General features: G+C 42.1%; 1 protein-coding gene across 2 annotated transcripts in view; it reads left to right on the top strand.

Annotated features, from left to right (window-relative positions):
* The window catches only part of LOC139625042 (cadherin-20-like), a 75139-nt gene that overhangs the window by 28632 nt on the left and 26762 nt on the right, over nucleotides 1–19745 (top strand). The window contains exon 1 of one of the 2 annotated variants that reach the window (XM_071484624.1): nucleotides 15645–15921. The exons of the other annotated variant lie outside the window; for it this stretch is intronic. The gene's annotated coding sequence lies outside the window, so the exon portion shown is untranslated. Of the gene's footprint in view, nucleotides 1–15644; nucleotides 15922–19745 lie in introns of those variants that run through there. 2 annotated transcript variants of the gene reach the window in all.

Here is a 19745-nt window from a genome sequence, read left to right as displayed (position 1 = left end):
AAATAGGCCACTATTACACCGCCACACCACGCTCCACATCTCGAAAAAAAGAGACTGAGAAACAGGCTGGGAGGGGTGGGACAGGGGTGTAGCCTCCGCAAATGAGTTAGCATCAGATTTCTTGTCAGGCTGGTGTGAAATATGCGGTGGGAAAATTAGTTGTTTGTCTGTGAAGATCACAATGGCCCGAAGGTAGATGTCGAAGGGATCAAAGCAGGGTGTGATTTGTGAGTGTGAGTGTGTGTGCGCATTTTTTTTTGTGAGTCAAAATGAGTAAGCGAGCAGGTAAAGTGTATGAGCGAGTATGAGTGGGAGAGGGGATGTTCATTTCAGGCCGTGCAGGCAGTATATCCCTGAGAACCGGTGCACTGGTGAAAGCAGAATCCACTTCCCTGAGGCGCTTGTCTCCCACTAGCGCAAGGTGTGAGGAATGAGAACAATAGCTGTTGAAGGCAGAGTCATGTTTCAGCACAATTCCTGCCCGCTGTAATACAAGGCCGCTACATCCTGTCTCCCATGACAACCAAGCCCTGCGCTCCAGGGACTGGTTGGTAACACAGGAGACAGTTTGTCCTCTCCGGTGTTACCTGACCAGTGGACAGTTGCTACTAGAGCTGTTGTGGAAAAATTGTACCAAGGAGGAAAATAACCAGCGCCTGTTAATTAAGGCAAACAAGCTAGAACAAGAAAAGGCCTTTAATAACCTCTTTTTCCTGATGCTTTAATCACACTCACATTAGTCTGACACGACTTCCAATGACATTTTAGTCAGTTTGGGTTTTTTCAGGTGTAATGTTGCAGCTGTTATATCAGTATCCTTTGATTTCAAAAGCTGCACTAATCAATAAGCAATGAATTAAATGATTGCATGTAATGTGAAAGTGGTTGCTTGCAACTGATAAACCTGCAGTGAATTAGGCTATCACCAACTTTGCATCCGTACAGAGCTTTTTAGCCTCTTTAGCCTCTTTATTTTTAGATTTACTTCACATATCTGCATCTTTCACTCTCATCAGACTTGTTTCCAGCAGCAGCAGGAAAAAAAGCTCAGATAAACCCACTGCGTGCTACCTGCACAGCATTAAATGTCACTCAAAGCTAATGACAAGCTGACAAGAATGTGAAACATCCAGCAGCTAAAGAACCAGTTTTCTCAAGAGTTCTCAAGAGACCAAAGCTAAACTAAACAGTTAATACCGGACTTGCATTCATTAGCTATGTTTGCTAATGTTGCTACATGTCTTCTGGATGTATAAATGGCAGCTTTTTGCCAACACATTAGCTAAAACATGTTAGCTACATGTTGGTAACAACTGGAGTTTTTCTGGCCAAAAAAACAAGAGTAAAATTCTAAAACTAATCATTATTCTTATATTAACAATGGAAGTGTGAAAGGGGGGACCTGTAAAGTCGTTGAAGAAAGGAGGAACATGTTAGAAGCTGAATAGCCAGAGACCGACAGCGCTCAAAAAAGAACAGCAAATACTTATATTCATAATGTTACACAAACATGACTGCAATAAGATGATCATTTTGCCCCATGTATGAATTTGTAATGGAAACATTTTAGCAACATTGAGCTCACAATGTCAGTAATTGGACTTTTTCTGCTACATACTATGATTAAAAAAAAGAGTACAGCTTCTTTAAAACTGCACTGCAACAGTGTTTATGATGATATTGCCCCATGTTTGATGAATTTGTAAATAACGTTTTGCTAGCATGTTAGCCAAAACAAGTGCACAGGGCGACATTACTGTATATGTCAGGGCTACCAGCTTGTTTTCACCCCTACTAGCAAGACCCACATAGAGGCTTAAAGCAAAAACAGTTATCTCTCATCACCTCGTAAGTCTCTCATCAGGAGAGAACATGTTCTGAAATACTAAACAATCCAGATGTATTAAAGCTTAAACTTTGAGTTACTTTATAGTTTGCTGCTCTTTAAAGCTGGCGATTTATCATGTTGGTTCAACTGCAGGGAACTCTCGCTTTGATAAAAGAACTTATTAGCAAGCCAAACATTACTGAGCAGTTAGATGAGAAAGAAAATATAAAAATGTTATTGCATCTTAAACAGATTGATTTTATGTCACAACTGATTAAAACTTAAGATCAGGCAAACTCACTTGACACAGACTCTGGCAAGAAAAGTTTGTGGACTTCTTTTTTGTGCAATTAAAATAATACGTAAACTGATTTTCAGTGGCTTTGCTCTCCACCTGATGACGGATTACCACATCATAGTGCAATGTAGCATAGCCCGTATGCAGGACAGTACATTATAATCTCATTATAAACAAGTCATTTAGTTTGTATTGAGTTTTTGAATCTTGTTTTCCTAAATCCAGGTCAGAAACATCTGCCTGTTGGGTGATGTATTGAATACAAAGTTGTTGTGCTTGTCATGACAATTTCTAAGCTGCAATAACCAAACTCTGGGCAGGTTACACCACAAAAATCACCTCAGATTCATGTAGAAGCAATTAAAAATATGATATGGATGTCTTCCAATGCAGAAATGTAAATTCTTGTTCCTTTTTTGTGCACCAGTGGGTGATGTCGCCCATCAAGAAAGGAGGAAAAAGACCGAGAAAGAAAGGGAGAATAATAGTTAAACAGACACACACAATGAGACAGCGAGTGCGGGAAAACACAGAGAGGTTTCTGTCTCAATGTGGATAATTACATTTTTACCTTTCTCTGGCAGTTGCATAGCCTTAATGCTTGTAATTAATTTCATTATTTTTGGCCCTGGCTGTTGAGTGCAGATTAGTTCTCTCTGAGTTGTGGGGATAAACACACGGTAATTGCTTATTACTCTCAGAGCCCGCATTAGATTATACTAAAGCCAGTGAATTAGAAAATATCCAATCACCTTTAGCTAAAATTCAAAACCTGCTGTTGTTATTGCTGTCGCTTGTTTTCATTTGTCGGACACATCTTTTACTGTGTGCTGGACACTTTGTGTGCGGATCAGCCCGTAACAATGCTCTGACCCCTGCTGCATTTGTTCTCCTCGTTGTTTTCATACTGTTACCCTCAATTCATTTGTATTTTTCTCAATTTAGTACGAGAGTGTTTGCTAATAAGACCTTCCAAAAAACTTTAAATGGCCAGTTATACAAGAAACTATTGTTTACAAAATCCTTTCAGTCTCAGTACAACAAGCGTCTTTCATTTCTTCAGACTCACTCAAGTCCTTGAGCTTTTTGTTCACTTTTTGTCAGGGTTCTCAGAGCATTGCTGCCCTTTTTTTTTTACAGTCTCCAGCCTCAGCCTCCAGTGACATGCCTTGCTCCGGGGGACCTCAGTGGCTACTGTTTATCAGCAGTTTCATACAGAGAATTAACCAGATGGACTCGTATCAACAGCCTTCTGGCCAACATCTGTCCAATAATTAGCTCATGTGCAAAGTTGGTTACTATGACAATTTTCACCTGATGAGCAACACATTCACCTGATTCTTCTTAGATAACTTCATGGGTATTAACAGCTCAACACTCAGGGATGACTGTTCTGTTTTTTTTTTTTTTTCCATCACACCAATTAATTCTCTCTGAAATCTTGTCAAAATCTTTCTCATTACTGAAAATCAGTGAGTTAAAAAAAAATGACATACTTTGTGTAATTTCAGAATTCCTATAGTGACCATTGGCCCAGTGGGACTGTACATGAACCCATCCAAGTTATTTATCAATAATATTGTTCAACTTGTCAGGAGTCCTTTCATGACTGGGGATGGGTCTCATTTGAAACTTTTTACAAAAGGTTTGACAAATACAGACACGTTTTCAACAGAACCCTTTTTAAATTTAGATAGACATGAATAGATGTTATTAATCCACATGGGAGACTGCAGCATTGCAGCATTCGGGTGAATGAGTCATAATACAAATAAATAAGTTCCAATATCACAAAAGAAGCCAAAATCTTTAAATGTTAAATGTCAACCAAACACAAGACGACAAAATAATTAAATAATTAAGGCTTGGAGTGTAAAGATAAGCCTCAGGTTGTGTTCATGGCTAAAATTAGCTCCACCTTGACGAGCTGCAACAGGATACAACATTATACATCAGTATTGATGATTTAATTTATTGCATCAGTCGCATGAATTTTCAGCAACAAGTTTCTACTTTTAATACTTAAAAAATTAGCTGATAACACTGAAATACATTTACTACAGTAATATTTTGACTGTAGTTTTACTGTAAGGTAGTATTTCTACATTGTGGTATTAATACTTTTATTCAAGGTGTGAAATGAAACCTGACAGCCATCCATCATATGATCATATCATACTATCAGTTTAAAAATTGTCCAAACAATTAATTCTGAGCAACAAGGCAACAAAATTAGTGTTGAAACTTTTGTTTTATGCATGACCTCACAGCTTATTGTTTAAATCAGTCTTACTGTTTTCTATGTGACGCTGCCTACATTTGCCATAGTGCTATATAAATATATTGATGTTGGAAAATAACATGAATCTAATTATTGCATCATATTGTCAAGCAGTAAACCTTGGCAATGTGCAGTGACGTGTCCGCTCTGAAACCTTTTGACAGAGCTCTCACCTCTAATTTACAGTCATCCAATTACACATACATACATGTAGTGAAGCAACTGATAATGCTAGAGTCCAACCAAGTATGTATCACAGGAGAGCAGCCATAGTAATCCATTATAACCATTTCTCTTTTAAGAAAATCTACCTCTATACGTCTGTTGTGTGGTGAGTGTTGAGTATCGCCCTGACTCAGGGCTCAATATGTAGTTACTTGCTCTCAAAGGCAGAAACCCACTTATCTGTCACCACCAGCAAAGCTTCTACCTGAGAAGCACATGCGAGTGCAGGTTGTTATGAATAGATCATAACTCTCGTAACAAGATCTCAGCTCAGACACCTTGTGTTCCATCAGCCAGGATAAGGGCTTGACAGGGACTGAGGGCAAGACTTCTGACAATGCCTCTTTGTATGTCACCAATGTTCATCATGGCTCAGTGAAAAGGCATCGTAACAAGATCTAGCAGTCAGGAGAAGAGACAAAGCAGACAGTGACCCAACGGAAAGAGGGAAAAAGGAGACGGATCACTGTGGCAACGGAAAACAGATATTTCCAAGCAAACATTTTTTTTTAGTAATCTCACCTCTTGCAGTCCATCTGCTCTGTATTAACCTATTTCTGCATCATCACACTTTGTTCAGACATTCAGTTTTTTTCTTGTTCTCAACTTGTGAATTACAAAAGCTAATGAACACAGCACCTAAAAGGGCTGGTTCAAACAAACTACAAAATAATTATTTTTCCACTTTCCTCTTGTAGTAGCCAGTCATGCAGATTCAATAGTTTGGTGTTAGTTCCCAAGGTTTTTATAATTATCTCTGGGCTTTCTCTCACCACCTCACCTCACCTGTTTGCCGCTCAGCATTGAGAATTTACTAGAAGCTACTTTCTACCAAAGAAATATGGAACAGTAGTTGCAGTGAAAACTGTTGATGGCTTGTTCTGTGAGTTATCCACAGTAACTAGGTCATTGTTTTTGGACAGTCTCTGATCATCTCTTCTGATTGGCTGACTGTTTTCTGAGCGATCCATTTAAAATATAGCAAACTTCAGGTAAACATTCAGAGAAACCAAATCCTGCAAGGTTGGATGGTGGGTCCAGGTGGGCGGGGTTTGGGGTGATGCCGAGGGGAGTCACTGCTTTGTTGTGACATCACAAAGTTCCAGAAGTCCCAACAGCTCCTTTTAAGGCTCTGTTTCTGAATACAGAGGGTTCATTTCTCTGTGGACTGAGGCTTTGATACTTTCACAGTATTATTATAGAACCTAGACCTGCTTTATAATCAAAAAACACACAGACATCTCACTTCATACAATATGTGACCTTTAAATTCTGTGAGTAAAATTCATCTCTGCTGTGTTGGGGTGGTGACACAAATCTCTCGAGACCAGGTAAAGACAGTCAACGCTATCTGTAAATTAGATCATGTTAGACACACGGTTCAGGACTTTTGGTAATTTGGGTGAACAAACCCTTTGAAGAATATGTGTGGGCAACTGCTTTTTCTCACTTCCTGCATCTACATGCTAAATTGTAGGGACATTTTTCACTTGCAAGCAATGAAGTGAATGAACATAGCAGACGAGTAAAAAAGCCTCATCTTCTTATAGAGGTTGACAGGCCGAGGGGCAACACATATGTCAGCTTATTAACATAACTTGACTCAACACATAGATCAAATCCATACTCTCAGTTTCTCACTGTCAAGTCCACATGTACGTACAAACAGAGTGCAGAATGCAGCGCATGTCTGCAGAGATGCAGAGCGGTTTAAAGTCTGACTGAATTTCTTCTGAAGGACTGGGGGAGCACTCCTGGGATGCAACAGCCTGGCCCTGCCACTAAAGCTAATAGGGTCAGACAGCTGCATATTAGCTGTGGATCATCTACTTTGACACAACCGTTGATCTCACTGGCGGCAGCAGCGCAGAGCCCATACCTGTACCTGCCAGGCATTTCTGTACTCACTGCAGAGACGGGGGGTGTGGGGGGTGGGTGGGTATGTTTAAACAGCGGGCAGTGAGCGGAGCGCCTTTCCCATCCTCACTTCTACAGGTACACTTCACGCCTCGCGGACTCTCCGTGCAGCGCTCGCCTTCGAAGGCGTTCTCGCTCTCTGCACTTGATGGATGGCAGGTTTGTTCCACGCAGAATGCAGCGAAGCAGGTGTTCACACATGCTTATCATCAGCTACAGAATACACACTGGCTCTAATATTCAGCACCTAAACTCCATCCGTGCATTTTGGTAGAGGAGGATAACTTGCGGGGCGATGGGAGGTCAGGCCATTCATTTCACAGAAACAAGAACAGATCAGAATGAAGAGAGCTGCCTCTCCCAAAGGACCGTCATACGAACAAGGCAAATACAAGGCCTGTAATTAAAGATGTAACAAAAGCTCTGTCAATAGTTTTTCCTCACATCTCCGCCAGTGCGTCGCCTTGCATTATGGCACAAAGCTTAGTCTGGCGTGCTCTATACACAAGCCTGCTAGCTAGGGTTCAGCTGTCCTCATATCCACTCAGTTAAAAACTCCTTTGCCCCTCGGAGAGAGAAAACAACAGTCGGGCTTTGGTGTTGTTCTTTTGTTTTAAGCCTCGTAATATCAGCAATGGAGATAATCAAATCCTTCAGAGCTCCTGCTGATTTATGTTGCATGGCTGAGCAGGTTGGGATTTGGAGTCTCGCTCAAGGACACTTTTGACAGCGCACATGGCTGTTGACAGACGTATGCTGGCTGCTGAACCTGTGAGCAAGTTTGAGTTTTCACTAAAAACATTTCTCGGAGACACAGCTGCTCTAGAGGTGGAAATAATCTCATTGATTTGGTTAAACCTCAGTGGGCAGAGCGGAAGAAGCACAGTGTTTCAGTACATGTTGGGGTAACTCACAAAAGACTCAGGTCAAAATCTGATTTATTAGGGATAACTTGCATTTTTTCCGGTTGGTAGCAGACCACTTGGCTTTAAAAGTCGCTTCACCAGCTCTTACCTTTACTGAATCTCAGTCTGAAGTGTTCATATTTCATATATAGACATTTGGGATTTGTGCTGAGGCTTGATTTCCTCACCACTGTCTACTGACATCAATGCCACCTATATTTGGCTACTTTTAAAATTTTGATGGATTTGCAATATTTTACTACACTCATAAATCCGTCGTCCTTCACATAACTCTCATCACATAAATATAGAATGTGTTTTGAAATGTCACAAATGCTTGTGAAGTTTTTATTTCATACACTTCATGCTCTGTCAGTCTATTGTGTTTAACCAAGATTCATCTGAACAACAAAGGGATTTTTGTCATTTTTCTGACATGATAATGTGAAGACAAATAACATGAAAGCACAAAGTGTTTCCCTGCCTTATTCATACATTTACACTAAAACAATACATCAAATGTATTACTTACCATCTTGAAGGCACCCTGTGGAGTTTTCTAGTAAACAAGCTAATTTATGTTCACATCTTAGTTTTTCCTCATGTATCCTTGAGTGCTTACAAATGTGTTGAATTTATTTTCTTCCTCAAAACTTTAGCTAAATAAATTTTAAAATATTTTGAATCTTTGAATCTTGAATTTTTAAATCCATATTTGTTAGCTAGTAGTTTCTTCTTCTCTTCCTTTGAAGGTGCATTTCTTCATTTCTAATCAAGTCACATTCAAAAGCTTGATCAGTGAAATGCTGTGAAACCAGCAGCAGGAATTTGTGTTATGATAATCACTTGAATAAACGTTGCCCCATTGTGCCACTAGTTGTCAAAAACTTCATACGGTGCCTTTAATAGCTGGAACGTGTTCTTGTAAAAACCGATTGGTATGACAAACAAAACTGCTGAAATAAGACCCAAGGTGTGATGAGGTGGAATTGTCCCTTAATAGTGAGGTCACAGTGTACTGACCACGCCCCAGAGTACACTTCTACATCACAGCATGAAGATGAGAAGTTAAAGCAAAAACAAGCTGCTTTTTGAGGAGAAAGTGCAAAACTGAAACTTTAATCTTCAGTCTGTGATGTTTCTTTCATCAGTGCAACATAGCTGCTTCATTCAGAATGACATTTAGTGATGCTAAAAAAGAAAAAAAGAGACCATTTGTTTGAAGCGTGCACTACAAGTTACTGGGTCACTTTTTCCAGCCGTGAACTTAAATGATATTAACTGATATTCTGCTGATGTTTCATATCACTCTGACTGACTCTTTCTTGCTACAGCATCTCTATTAAATTTGCAGATGTCAATTTGGTGAATGTGGAGGTGTCTTATTATCCCATTTTGTGCATAGGGGAATGAATTCTAGTTTAATTTTTCCACACATAATGCCCAGATCAGTACCAGAAGTGTCACATCAAAGCTCATTCTTAGCAGCAGCAGCAGCGGTGATGGCAATTAATTCCAACTTTGGGAGCGCCGGCCTGTTTTCTTTTACTTTCGTCAATACCAAATGTTTGCACATTCTTGGGATAGTTTTTGTCAGCTCTGTAAATGAGGTATTAAAATTCTCCTTTGCTTTCTGCGGCTGTCTATCCAGCACACAAATGACTCTCTTTGAGAAATAACTGACGATGATGTTTCCGAGGCGCCTCCAGATCCAGCAGCCCAGAATCCTGCTTCGCTGTGGGACCGAGCACAGCAGCGGAGTCATTAGAGCAGTCAGAGAGAGATGATTTCAGATCAGTCTGTCACCAACCCCTGGGTTGCAACCCCAGCACAGTGCTAAGGGAACATTATTATATCAGCTAGAAAAACAGGTGCCAGATTTTACTCTGAATCAAGCAGCTACTTAAACCACTGCTCTCCTGTTTTTTTTGTTGTCTTTTTTCTCTTCTCTTCTCTTTTTCATTTTCTCTCTCTCCAATAGCAGTGTGACAATACAGTCAGCTCATGATTCGATAAGAGACAAGATATAGAGTTCACAGATCAATACATGTGATATTTTTGACAAAATTGGAATGAAAAAAAAATGTGGCTGTATGAAACCCCTTTTAAATTCCTTCTTAGGCGGAACATGTGCAGGAAATGTGATTTAAATGCGATACTAACTTGGGTTGGATGCAATATGCAAACATGAGCCTCTTAAATAAAAAATAATAATACAGCAGCTTTATTTACTAGCAGCTCTATCTATGTGAAATTAAATAATATCTGGGTGAGTGTGTCTCCAAAAAAAATATCTCAACAACTATTGGATGTATTGTCTTCAAATTTGATCCAGATATTGAAGATCCCCAGAGGATGCATCTTTGTGGCTTCGGTGGTCCCCAGATTTTTCCTCTAGTGCAACCAGCAAGTTGATATTTGTGGTTTTGAGTGAAATTTCTCAACAACTTTTGCACGGATTGCTGTAAGATTTGGTACATTAATGTTCCCATTAGGATGACTCTTCAAATACATTTTAAGATCAAAAATAGATCCGTCTGGAACATGCCAGACGGATCTATGTACTGTACGATGCAACCGACTCCCTACCTCCTCCTTTATATTGTGATCATACAGGATGTTTAATGTCAATGCTTTCCCCTCTGTCCTTGCATACACTCCTATCAGGGTGCACAGAGCCAGGCTATGGCTTACACACACACACACACACACACACACACACACCTTGTAAAGTTGCCAGCATGCAGGTCTTCATAATAATCACTGTACATGCACAGAGGAGAGAGTCATGTTCTTTGGTAAAAGGGTTCACTGTCTTCAGTCCAGGATTCTCTGACCCCCAGATTGTGCGTTTATAAGAATAAAGCCTGTGGCAAAGTAAAGGTTTTGTAGATCTAAGCCTTCTGAGATGAACTGGTCCTTTGAAGCTTTTAGTTGCCAGGTGACAGAAGAAAAAAAAAGTATTTTCCATCGCACAATTTGACCAAGCATGTTGTTACAGACTTTGGGAGCAAAACTCCAGGTGGAAGGAGGACGTCACCACCACCATGATTGATTTTTTCATGCCCCAATAGTTAACGAGAAGTTGGCCAAGATTGGGCAACAGCTTAATCTACAGTGTTGCACAAGTTGGACTTCTTAGGAGATGATTAAAACGGAACAAATAAAGCATCCTCTCCTCCTGCTGTAGCTGCTGTTCCCTTCCTCTGTTTGGATCTCTCATGTTTATGTAGCTGGGAAAGAAAATAGAAACTTTTCACCCACGTATGTTTGAAAGGAACCACTGGTTTTTCCGCTGTGATAAGCCAGGTTTGTTCCGAGGTGCAGGAAGAGGGACGGATGGTGTCGTTAAAACCCCTGCTGAACTATTTCTCCCTCTGATCACTGGATCAGTGCGGAGCTACAAACACACAGAAACCAACAAAGGAGACATTTATCCTGTGTGTGTTTGTTTCTGGTTAGACGTGGCTGCCTGTGCGTACACCCCCCGCATACCAAACATGTAATGGAGCGTGCACACTCCCCCCTAATTGTTATTCTATTGACTCTGGGATGTGGGGGTAGGGAGATAGTCTAACCTGCTGATATGAGACGCGTGCACTTGCTGCCAGGTTATGAGCTGTGTTCATTAGTTTACGTTAATTAAGAAAAAAAAAATCAGTTTTTTATGCTTGAGTTTAGAAAAACAAAAAGTTCCCAAATGCTGCCACAGAATGAGTTTAAATACTCTCGACTGGGACGTTATTTTTCATTTGGAGAAACATGTTTTCTTTCCATCTTTCTACACTCATTTTTGTTGGCTACATGTAAATAATTTAGCAGGAATAACACAGCAGACAGAATACATTCATAATGCAGGCATTTCATGTTCTGCATGCATTTGTGTTTGTTTCTTGCATCAGTCACAACGTGTGTGCTCCCCCTTAATTTATACTTCAAAAGTTACTGTAGTCTTTCATGTCAGATTCAGCGGCACAGACAGGGTCACGGGGACAGAGCAGAAGAGTAGGGGTTATGGGGAATGACAGAACAGGGAGGGGTAAATATCAGGGCAAGGCACACAGTTCCTGAGGTTTGTGGTCCTGCTGCTCCGAGGCCCCACGTCTCCTCGGCTTCTGTCAGCTCATCAAGGCCGAGTCCCTGCCTATCCCCGCTGGAATACGCATCAAACAGCCCGGGGAGCCTTTTATCCCTAACTGAATGCCGCCTCTTGTCACAGCAGAGGCTCTGCAACAAGCCGCACACGGATGGCAAAGTTTAACACAACAGAGTGAAAGTCAATACCCTGCCGAGGTAGCGTAGCTCAGACGTGAGGGGGGGCGGGGGAGGGGGGTGGTGGTGTAAAGGTCACCAGGAAAATGGGATCTTGAAAGACACAGCTTGTCTTAGACAAGAGCACACAAAGCAGGAAGCCAGATGATGCCAGGCAGGCAGTTAATGTCACGGTTCACTCTCTCGACCCTGTGCCAACTCTGATGTCTCACAATTACGGCCAAACATCTTAGTTTTGGCTTTTCCACCAATTACTGTAAAGGTTACAGCTTCAGTTGTGAACTGGGCTTGTGTATACAAACCCCCTTCTTACATGTGTATCTCTCCTCAACAAAGACACAATGACTTCCTCGTCTAATTTCCCTTTGTTTCGACCTGTAGCCAAAATCAGACATGAAAAGGCTTGACTGCGCACCCCAAAGACACAGAAGAGCTCTTTGTACTCAGGCTTGTTCTGCTCCATGCCATTTTTAATCTCAGGCAGAAGGGAAGAGAGCTGCTCCTCTTATCTTAGATGACATGGAGGCTTTGCTCCCGCTCTCTGGCGCTCTCTCATCTCGTTCTTCTGAAACCTAACCCTCTTTCATGCTTTCCCCTAGTGGTGAATGCGGTGGCAAAACGATACATTGAATGAGACTGGATGAATTTTGTTTAGGTTATTCCATATGAAGGCTGGTACACGATCAGTGAGGAAGAGGAAGTGCAGTGTATTGCCTTCCTGGGCTGTGTTTTTTTTAATCAAGCCCTGTGCACGTAACTGTTGTCATTATTTTTAATTGCCTGTTGGATGCACTGCACTATTAAGAGCTTATTCAACTTTCAGTCTCGGGATAGGTGGATCATGAGTGTTTATTCAGCAGAGCAACCTGTGGACTGAGGCCCACTTGTGGGCCGTGAAGGTATTGCAAGTGGGCCATCAAATCATTTGCAAAACAATGGGCAACAAGCTTGGTGAAAAAATTTAATTAAAAAAATATATATATATAAATATAAATGTTTTTAACAGTTTTAAAAAGAAATGATCTTTAATTTTTTTTTTTTTTTTTTAAGAAAGAATTCATGGTCTGCCCTGAGGAGACTCTTTAGAGACTCTTTAGTCTCTGTCGTCCCCTCTGTCAGTTTGTACCAGTCCAGTCCTCACGTGTGTTTCCTCCACAGACTGTATAAAAGTGGACATAGACTCAGGGTCTGGAAAGTGAAGTCAGTGCGGAAATGCCTTGAACCTGTATTCTATCTAATGACCATCGGGGGCGACTCCACTGGTTGCAAAAAGGAGTATGATTGTATTGAAGTCTATGGGAAAATGGCTCTACTTCTCACTTAATTTATTTTCCTCACTAAAAATTTTCCTGATGAGTTTATGGTCTCAATCATTAGTTTCAAGGCTTCTTCAATACAACATGGTGTTCATTTTCATCATTTCATAGGTTTGTAACTTGGTTTCCTCATGTTCCTCAGTTTTTTAAATTATATCTTAGTCCAAATTCCTCGGTTTTTTTTCATTCCACACCAGTTTGTTTAAATAAAGTACCTCTTTTGCACTTACCAGCTTTTGTTTTGAGTGTCCTGAAGATACTCATAACACTTTCATGTCGTTGCTGCCGGATCATGTTGTGTACTTGTTTGCTATCTCAGTGTGATTGCACACTAAAAGATGACATCTGTGGCACAAACATGGATAGCTGGTTAGCAATAGTAAGAATTAAAAGGAAAGAGTCAAGAGCAAAGGGCTCTGAGAAAATATTATTTGAAAAAAAAAAATCAAATCAATCTTAGCTCTACAAGACACTTTCAGTGTGTGTTGCCCTTTAGCTTGCATCGTTTATTTTAACTGTAACATTGTCCATGTGCAGACTGAAAATACCGGAGCAGACAGATACTTACAAACAACAATGTAAGACTGATTAATGGGCCGGTAATTGAGAAGGTAGCTACTTGTCCTGCAAGGATAAGCAACCCTAACAATCATGAAATCTGCTTTCCTAATGAAAGACCTGAAGAGTCTATTGTGCGTCTTAGTTAAAGGTACTCTGAGGTGACACTCAAGTCAAAGCCTTTCCAAACCTACAGCTGTAAACCTTAAGAGTAGGCGTACTTGATCTGATCCGTGAAAGCACCGTGTCCCTATAACATCCTGCATATGACCACAAAACCAAAGTCCGGCAACATCCAGAACATAACTGTATCAAATCTATTTCTACGCCGGATCTGGGCCATTGTGAAGGAACCCGAAGGGACTTGTTTTCCAGACGTCTGCCACCATAACAGACTTTAAAAACAGACAGAGGCCCTTCCATAAGCCCTATAGGTTCAATTTGTTCTGCCAATTATTACCCCCTGCTCTGCCACAGTGATGGAAGGTGTTGTTCAATGGGCCTGAATGCCACCCTCTCCGTGGCCTGCCCTGACAAAGAGGGAGCCCCTGCCTTTTTTTTTCTGGAGGTCCACTCAAGCATTCGCTGACAGATTGGCTGGGGCGCTAACCAGTCAGGTCTTCAAAGAGACAAAGACGATGGGGAGGGCAGCGGCGAGGGGAAAGGAGGGGAGGGGCAGCAGTGAAGAAGAATGACCTGCCAAATGAGAAAGAAGACATATTGAAAGGGACAGAGTGGGAGAGAGAAAAAAACATATTGAACCGATAGAGAAGTACAACCTTTTGACCATCTGGCTCGGCAGGTGACAACAGCCTTCATCTGTATTTTTAGAGCCGTACAACGCACCAAATTACTCTGTCAGGAAGATTAAGGAGAGTCAAAGGGTTGTCAAGTGGAAAAAAAAGAGCAAAGTCGTCCCAATGGGCTATGAATCGTGGAGAAATTCAGAACTTTGCTAGCTTATGTCTGCAGCTCCATCACATTATTTTGACTATAAATATATAATGGAAGCAGCTGAGACCATGTAATGAAAAAAATACAAAACAAGAGCCCGAGCAGCAGCCTAGAACGCTCCTTGTTTCTGCGTAATATATTCTCATTTCTGTTTAAACATGGTTGAGCACATCTCCAATATGATTTCATTTTCCCAGTCCCTCCACTCCTGAGGACTCAGCTCTGAAAACCTCTTTTTGCCGCATTAATTCCATGATTGCTTAAATGAAACACTTGCTATTTTCTCGCTCTGTGCTAAACAGGGATCAGATCTCCATGACCATGTCTAATCTTCCGCCCCGCTTTTTGTGTGTATTGGCGTGCACCTAATTTTTCTGGATCTTTTTGCCAATTTGGAAAACTAATTGCTTTGACTCTGACTGGGCAAGCAGAGGAATATAATGCAGTTTAAAGCTTCATCTTCTATGCCCATAAATCCCTCTACAGATCCAGTGGTGTACAACACCGCCTCATTAAAATGCACTGGGGCAGCTTCGTCGGCATGAGAGGGATGGTGGGGGTTTTTTCCCCCCTCATCCTTTGCTACTTCACTGGTCAGTGATCCAAGGACCCTGTACCCCCTGGAAATCATCTCACACACACACACACACACACACACACACACACACACACTCCTGATCCCCCCCCCCCCCCCCCCCCCCCAGCAGCCCTCCCACCATCCTGGTCACTTTATTCAATTGCAAATATATCTTAAAATGAAATGAGTTGCTTTTGAGGTGCACGCATGAGCATCTCCCTTCACTGCTCTACTATCCACCACCTCATGTCTCCCCTCTTCTCATTCCTCCATCCCTTCCTTCCCTGATTTCACCCCCTCTTCTTTGATTCCACCACCCCTCCCCTCGCTGTAATTCCACCCCTCCATCCACTGCTCCTTCCCAGTCCTGAGCTTGGAGATTGCTGGATTACACTGGAGCCGGGGGAGGCCGTCCCACTGATTGTAAAGAGGGGGACATTTGGTCTCGTAGTCTGATTGGGTCCCCAGATAGGCAACACCGGGGACGAGAGTGTGCAGACAGCTACGAGAGGCAGAGCGCAGCAGTGACAGAGTGGAGGCAGCACCAGAGGACATATATTTACATAGATGAAGAGAGGGGAAACTTTACAAAGAGGACAGTGAGCGAGAGCGTGGACTCAAGGTGACTTTAGGGAAACTGATGCACTGCAGGCAGTAGCTTTCACAACTTTTACAAGGGAAATTTAGCGAGTGTGCAGGGAGAGGAAGAACAAAGAGATAAGAGAAGAAAAACGAGCATTTTTCACAGAGGAAGGACTGAGGAAGAGGAGTAGAGTTGAAAAGGAATAAGGTAAGGTGTTGAATTTTTGCTAAAATAGAATAGTTCTTGACTTTCACCGGTCATGTTTTGAAACACGACAGCGCCAACAGTGAATAAACAGTGAATAGTGAAGCTGATTTAAGGGTGACAGGGGATTTGTCAGCTGTAACTGAGTGGAGATGGAGAGATGGTGGGAGCACTGTACCATTACTCCACCTGATCAATAGATCATGTTCTCTTTTGTATGAAGTGTGTTTGCAGAGACAAATATACATCACGTGTGTGTGTGGCTGTCAGAAGTAGGTCACGGTGAATGTTTGGAGAGGTTCACCTCAGCCAAGAGGAGGGTTTTGGTGGCACATTAAAAAAGAAAAAAAAAAACTTTTGTGAACACGAACTCAGGCTCAAACCGTGGCTCCAATTCTCAGCACGTCTGCACTGTCGCTACTTCAAACAAGTCATGCTGAAGCAGAGGAATGCCTATCTGCTTTACGGACTTCTGTTTGGCATTCAGACCTCATTTCTTAGCCTGAGCCAAGGTTTCAAGATGAGGGCTGATTCTTTTTTTTTTTTTTTCTATCAAACCCATTAAGCTATCGCCTGTCTTGTAACCTCGGGCTGACAAATAAGACACTAGATTGGCGTGCGCGCTTTGCCAGGGCTGAAAGACTTTTCTTGCTATTATCAGTGTCAGTGAGAGGCGATGAAGGATCATCTGAAAGGTGAGCATTGTGCTCCGGCCTTAATTATTAACAGCACCTTCAGGTTTCTGCGATGGTGTTTGAGGTTGAGATGCCTTACATGACATTCCAGCACAGGAAATGGTCTAATAGAGAGGAGGATTCTCCAGCTGCAGCCATGTGGAGGATGAAAACCGTACATCAGATTCTCCCTCTACACAAAAACCCAAAATTCAAAAGAGATTTTGAGTTCGATATTAATTTGAAAGGATCTGTCTCCAAGTCGCCGCTGTTTAATTTGCAACGGAGTGACACTGATTGCAAACTTTTCCAGATGACGCTTATGCATGGTGACATCATTTCCATGCACCAGTGCCTGGGATGAATGCCAGTTTGTGTGATTTAATTTCTCCATAAATGACAAGGCTCCTTTTACGGCTCCACCAAGCAATGAATGAACTAAATGTGCACTGGGGGGGGCGAGTCCAGAATGAGAGACAGGATTAAGGAATCGGAGAGAAAACGAAAATGAAGTGCAGAGTTCAAATGATAAATGAACACAGACGTAACACAGAGGTTCATAAAAGACAAGAAGTAAATTGAGGGGGGATGAAGTGAACTGATTCTTTTTATCTTTGTTGTTGTTGGGTACAGAAACAGGAGTAGGAGAGGGTTGGGCAAACTTCTGAAGCTCAGACGGCACACAAAGGCGCACAGAGCATGCAGGGAGAGACAATTAATTAAAAGCACCTTACAGTAAACGAGCCACAGGGAGGGAGACGCTCGTCACGGCACAGCGGTGGCGGCGCACACAGCTGCACAGGCCGAGGCCCGGGGAGCTCCCCACAATTAGAGAGCACAGCAAAGACAGGTTCAAAGCCTGCCCCATGCCAGCGTCTCTGTCCTGAGGGGTGGCAGGGTTAGAGGAATGAGGACGAATAGAGGGTAGCAGCTCCACACACACACGCACACACACACACACACAGGCATGCTGTGCATCCACAGAGAGCTCATATTCATACCCACACAAAAAACAACTGTGTGATCTTGAGAGAGTTTGGCCAGAATACACACCTCCCTCAGCCTGACTCTGCCTTTGAAGGCTGCCATCCCTCCCCGTGAGCCAGCTGAGGAAACTGGGTCCTTGCTGCAGGCGGTGATGGTACAGACCCTCTGCTTTAGAAAGCAGACCTGGTCATTTTATTCAGTCTATATACACACTAGCATACAAAACATACCAGAGGGCATACTGCAGGGAGGGCCGGTTTATTAAAAGTTAGTGTAGCAGCAGAGTCTGAATTTAATTATGTGTAAGTGAGTAAATAAGCATTAGCATTCAGAAATTAAAAAACAACGCTTCGTTGAGGAATGCGGCTCGGCCCGGGAAGCAAAATTAGATTCAGCAGCCTTGTACATTTTGCAAGAGCATCCACTCGGCTTAGTGAGAGACACTTTCTCATGCTGTGGCTTCTGCATCTAAAAAAAAAAAGTGCATTGGTGCAGCTCCTCGCCTGGGTCGGAGATATACAGAGCCTTCTCCACGGCGTCGCTTTCCACCATGCAAAATCAATTGTGGTTAACAAATTGGCCGTGACATCTTGCCCTGCCGGGGTGGGTGGAACACTTTTTCATGGGTCCGCCCAGTTTTTAAAGGACCTTTTCCACAGTCTGGGAGGCCTCCTTTTAGAGCTGAGGTGAGTGGAGCACAGACATGGCCACTGTGAAATTAACACTTAATAATGCTCCACATAGCACTTAAACATGGGACGAGCCCATAGCCTACTAATGTACCACACACCGAGTCGGCCCTCGGTAACCTCGCTCAGTGAATGGGAGTTTGGACGGTCGAAAGGTTCCTGATAAGTGGAACTAATGTTTTTTTTTCTTATGAATCAATTTAAGAAAATTGTTTAAAATTTGTATTGAAATTTCATAAAGCTGCAGAGTGACATGTTGTTTTGTCGGACCAACAGTCCCAAACCATCAGATAAGCAGCCAAAATGGAAATTTAAGCTAAAATGAGGTAATGTTTGCTTGAATAATCAATTTATCAAAAAATGTCAGTTTTTGATCAACTGACCAGTTGTTTTGGCCAAAGATCACATTAGCATTACAGTTTTTTTTACTTGCTAGATCTGTGTATAGCTTCACACTTTTCATTACCAGTTTGGTGTGACAGGTGCCTTCTTTCACTACTGGTACCAAACCAGCACTTTACTGTGAGAAATTCAGATTTTCCTATGAAACCTGTTTAAATTCACACAAAAAGGCAAACATCTGAAATGTATCATCTGAAATTTGCAGGATAATTACCTGACTTCACTTTAACATATTAGCATTTGTACCCTACAAATACTGAGATTCAAAATAAATCAACATTTGTGTGATTTATTAAACAGAAATTGATTTTTTTTTGTAAGTTTGGGCATTAGTGACTCATTAATCTTAACAGGTGGAGTTAGATTATGTATTGTGGCTCAGCCCAGTGGTGGCCGGTCAGTTATAGCGGTTTATTTTCCTCCACTGAGAGGAGAGTCCCACCTCGCTCTCATGTAGCAGCAGTTTGTTATCGTGTGCTGTCAGATCACAGTTAATGGAGCAGCAGGTGGATTTGCAGTAACATGATATAACAATATGGCCCATCATTTTGTCACACCAGCTGCTCCCCCTGACAATCACCGTCTCCTCCACTGTCACTCACTTTCTTCCTCCCTCTCAGCGACCACCTTTTCCTTTCAGGCCTTTCTCGCTTTTCAAAACAAACATAAAAACCAGATGTTCCTGTTCTTCTCTCGCCATTTGTGACGTCATTTCTTCTCCGAGATAACAACTCTGAATTGTGTTATTTTCTTTTTGGAATACAGAAGGCAGATTTTCAAATGGGAAGAGTGTTCCAGCACAGTGGGAAAATACCTCCTCGCCTTAAGCCTGGCAAAGCTTTTTCATATGATTGCGCCTCCGCCCTCAACCTCGCTCCTCATCCCTTCATCCTCCCATCCTCTCTCTCCAGCCTGTGTGGCAAGCGCCAGCTGCTTTTCCTTTAAACAAGTGAAATGCCATAAGATTAGCAGAAGAGAGATGTGTGAGATGTTTTGCCAGCACAATTACATAGCATGTCACTTCATTAGGCGCGACAAAATGGAGCAAAATGCTTGGGTGCAAGCTGTGACCTTT

This window comes from Trachinotus anak, unplaced genomic scaffold (assembly GCF_046630095.1).
Source record: "Trachinotus anak isolate AG129_WGS33_773 ecotype Australia unplaced genomic scaffold, CSIRO_AGI_Tana_v1 ptg000009l, whole genome shotgun sequence".
Classification (NCBI taxonomy): Eukaryota; Metazoa; Chordata; class Actinopteri; order Carangiformes; family Carangidae; genus Trachinotus; species Trachinotus anak.
This window is presented reverse-complemented; position numbering and strand designations above follow the sequence as displayed.